Raw genomic sequence first — 4,750 nt, 5'->3', positions numbered from 1 at the left:
CAAGGGCCTCAGTTCAATCCCTGGTTCGGCAATAAATAAATAAATAAATAAATAAATAAATAAATAAATGTAGTACTGTTTTAATGTATGTGTACATAATGCAAAAAGTAGTACAATATAAATATCAGTAATCAAGATTGAGATCTAAAATGAGCTATGCACAAATTACTTCTAGTCTTGTGTCCTTAAAAAAGAAATATGACAATTCATGAATTTTGTTTGTGTTTATGAATAAAGCTTAAAAAATGGAAAACTTTATTGAGAGTGTTTATAAGCTGTAGCCACTATCTTTTAAGACCTTGAAACTTAAAATATGAAAACAGAATCAAGCATGTTTCCATCTATCACTCTCCCTTCTTCCACAGAGAAGATAAAACAGGCTATTTTGCAGAAACTGGATGTATTGAAAGTAGGCTGTTGTATATTATCATTGCACAAAGACCTAAGAAAACTAATGTGAAAGGCAGTATTGGGATACAAGATGGTGGCCGGGTGTGGTTCTCAAGCTTGTAAGCTCCGTCATTGAGGAGGCTGAGGCAGGACAACTGCATGTTAGATGATAGGCTGGCCACCATACCAAGACCATTTAAAATAAAACTTTAAAAAGCTAAGAACATGGTTCTGTGGTAGAGCGCTTGGCTGGCATGCCCAGAATCCTGCGTTACACCCCAGTACCATTAAATAAGATAGATGGAGCTAAATGAGTGCTAGACTCATGGAAACAAGGGCATCAGTAGAGTTATAGACAGCGAAAAAATTTAAACCTTTGAAAAACTTAGTGGTAAATGAAATTATTTCAATAAAAAATAAAGATGTGCATCTTATTGTAAAGACATTTGTTGAGTTTTCATTTTAGGGAATTATTTCAGATGAAGATTGTACGTCATTAATTAAAACATTTTGTGCTGAGGCAAGAAGATAGTTTGAGTCTTGTCTGTACAAATTATTGAGAATTTGTCTCAAAAAATTTAGGTTTGTAGCTAAGTTTAAGGCACTGGGTCCAACTTTTAGTATTGTAACTCAAAAATAATTAAAATTTTATTTTTCTTTAAAAAATCTTGCATATTTATATCTGGTGGCATGAGCAACTAATTTGAAGATAGCAACATGTAATACACCAACCACTGTTGAAGCCCTATTACTTTATTTAGTGAAATTTTGTTTGTATCATTTCTAATGTTGGTTTTTATCACAGTTAAGTATTTTATTTATTTATTTATTTATTTTTGGCGGAACCAGGGATTGAACTCAGGCCCTTGCGCTTGCCAGGGAAGCGCTTATTCCACTGAGCCATCTCCCCGGCCCACCAAGTATTTAATTTTTTTAAAAAATGCTATGTAAATTAGTCCTTAAAGGAAGACATAGCAATAACTATTCATATACATCAACAAAGTGGTGTTAAATGCCATTGTCATAATACCTTGTTATTTAAATGAATTACAAGTCCCATTATTTATACTTTAATAAGTAATCCCACTGCTAAGGAAACAGAGCTCTTCTTCATTCCAGCATAGTGATTATTACTAATATGAAATAAAAACGGAGCTAGAGATGACGTATGAAATTCAACTGATTGTGTCAACTTCAGAAAGAAATTGCCAATGATGATCAGCAAACTTCTGAGTGTGTAAGACCCACTCAGGGGGCCAGAACGGTATAAAAGGGATGAGATTCATTCCTGGTACCAAAAAACAAAACTAAACTAAACACACCCACCTGCACTGGGGCTTTGGAGATAGCTCAGTGGCTTAAGTTTCTGCCTGGCAAGGATTAGGTCCTGAGTTCGATCACTGGTTAAACAAAAAAGAAAGGTATAGAAATGAAAAAGAAAGGCTATTTTCTTTTTCTCTGGCGAAGCTCCAGTCTGTACCTTCACCTTGGAAGTCTTCTCCTGGTTCCCAGAACAGACTCTTTAACCTTCAATCACAGACCTTTTGGCTTCCTGATACAGACACTTACTGGAAACTATGGTGAGCTCCAGGCCTTCCACTGGATCCATCAGCTATCCAACAAGCTGAGACACCTAATGCACCCTTCCACATCTGCCTCTCTGTGTGGCCATTGTAAGCCAATCTCATAAATGCTTATAAATCTTGTTGTAAATTTGTTTTTATAGTCAATTCTGATAGAAACAAATCCCAAGTCAACTTTAGGTTCAGTGTGTGGTAGGAAACCAAACACCCAGAAGCAGGTATCAGGAGTAGGATTTCACAGTGCTACAGTTTGAATAAGTGCCTGCCTAAAGTTCAGGTATTAAAGACTTCCCCACCACTACTGGAAGGTGGTGAAAACTTTAAGTTTCGAAGCCTGGGAGCTGACTTTTAAGACACTGGGTATAGCCTTTGCAGGCCAGGGCCCTAACCCCTTCTCTTCCTCTCACTGTGTACCTAAAGATGATAGGAATGGTTTTGCTCTGGCAAATACTCCTGCCAGAAAATGATGACTCCTTGCAGGCCCACAGCAATTGGACTAATTGCATGTGGATTAGAGTCTACAAATAAGCCAAATTAAACCTCTTCTGCTTATTGATTGACTACCTCAGGTATTGGTGAATGTGGTGGAGAATTAGCCAGGATCAAAACTACTGGCCTGAGAAGGTTCAGAAAAGATCATAACTGACAGCCACAATCTGTGCCTACTCACTTGCCACAAAGGGGAGTTTCTTAGCCCAGCTACACACGGAGTCATCCAGGGAACATTTTAAGTACCCTGATGCTGAGCCTTCTGAGAGAGGTCCTGCCTAGTGGTCCATATGAAACCCTAACATCAGTACCTAGACTCCTAGAGTCAGAGCTGAGTGAGCAGCCAGGCTGCAGAAACACTGCCTTAGAGAAGCAGAGGGAGTGGTTAAGAGTGGCTCAGTGAAGCCAAGAGATGCTGGAGCTAATGCTTAAGACAGTGTGGACCCAAATGCCCAGTGGGGGGATGCTCTGCTGGTTCTATAGCTTGAGAAATCTAATAGGAAATAGTGATTCATACAGATACAATGTCATTGAGCAACAAATGCTAGGGATTATGTCTGTTTTATGTCATGAAACCTGATTTGATGTATATTTTAGTAAGTTGACCAAAAGTTTGTCTATTCCTTTTCAATGGAGCTACAATAAATTCTCTTTTTTTTTTCTTTTTTTTTTCCAGTACCGAGGATTGATCTCAGGACACTGTGCTTGCCAGGCAGGCACTTATTCACCCTGTACCTCAGATTGTAGATCCTTTGTCAGTGTCAGCCATGTGGATGAGTCAAGGCCATTGCTTGGCCAATGTGCTCTCTGTGAAAGCCTGAGAGAATGTTTTCTCTCTATGTGACTCTCCTTAGGGACACTCTACATCATCGATCACTTTCCTCCTAAAAGGAAATTTTAAGAGTCTTTTAAACTTCCTTTATTTTATGAGATAAATTCTTTTCCAAGGTAATTTTTTATCATTTATTTAGACCTGTTTATTTCCTGAATAGATACCTCAGTACATATGAACATATCATAAGATCCTTCTAAAGGGTAAGGTGGATATTTTGTGCTATTTTTATGGGTGTAATTTTTTTTTTTTTTTTTTTTTGTGGAACTGGGGGTTGAACTCAGGCCCTTGTCAGGCAAGCGCTTATTCTACTGAGCCATCTCCCAGGGCCCTTATTTTTATGTTAATTAATGTTTTCATAATTGGAAATTTTTGAGCAACCCTTGTGCACCCAGACGGATCCTAAGTAGAGTGAACATCTTCAGCATCTCCTTTCTGTCATTTATCTTTTAAAGATGTTTAAAATAACTTGTAAAAGGAGATTTCAGATTCCCTCACAGACAGCATGAGGATGGACAAAGAGGTAATGAGACCAGGAAACATGTGAGGGACGTCTGCTTGCACTCAGCATTGCCTTCACTCTACCTATCCTTGTGAGGTTTGTGTAACTGTTAGTATTTCTACATCAAAAGTGAAGAAGCTAAAGAGAAAAGTTCTGAGCAATTCTCTAAAGATGAATGATGGATCAAGAATAAAGTTTCAAAACTTTGGTTTTCAGGGTAGTCAATTCTGAGTTTATAGCACTGTTAGGTGATAGGGAACTCCAATAAGAACCATGCAGAATTGCATCTCCCGCTTTACTGCCCACCACTTGTGTGATTCAACCATGATGTTCAGCTTTAGCCACTGCATTGATAACAGAAAGATAATGTATGTTTTGAGCATTGTGATGCTTTAGTAAGGTGAGTGTAAAATTGCTGAATTAATGCTACCTAATAAATGGAACTATTATTGATGTTAATAATTATACTTTTATTTTTGACAGAATCAAAATTAATTCCAAATAGAGAAGTTCCTGAGGCAAAACCAATTTGATACCTTTAAAGAATGGTAATTGAGCAAACATTGTGAAATTATCCACTATACTTTTTATTCTCAATGATTGAATCTACTGTTCTCTGTAATGGGGGCAGTTCTTTCAGTTCCCATGTCACCTTAGCTTGAAGTTAGAATATGAGAAACCAAATTTTTCTTTATGTTTAACTATTTCTATCTCTTAAAAATTGAGAGCATATGCTGGAGACCAGAATCAGAGAGATTAGAGCTACAAAGGAACTTAAAGTCTTTTAAAACAAATGTCTTCTCTTTGGAGCCAAAGAAAAATCTGAACACAAGCCAAAAGATGTTTTGCTAATCCTGCTGTTATTGCATAGCTGGTGTTTTTCAGAGGTACGTGAATCTAGAGCATGTGATACTAGGTTTAAGGGTGGATGTGTGTTTACTAAATCATACTACT

The sequence above is a fragment of the Octodon degus genome, unplaced genomic scaffold (assembly GCF_000260255.1).
Source record: "Octodon degus isolate 3935 unplaced genomic scaffold, OctDeg1.0 scaffold00088, whole genome shotgun sequence".
Classification (NCBI taxonomy): Eukaryota; Metazoa; Chordata; class Mammalia; order Rodentia; family Octodontidae; genus Octodon; species Octodon degus.
This window is presented reverse-complemented; position numbering follows the sequence as displayed.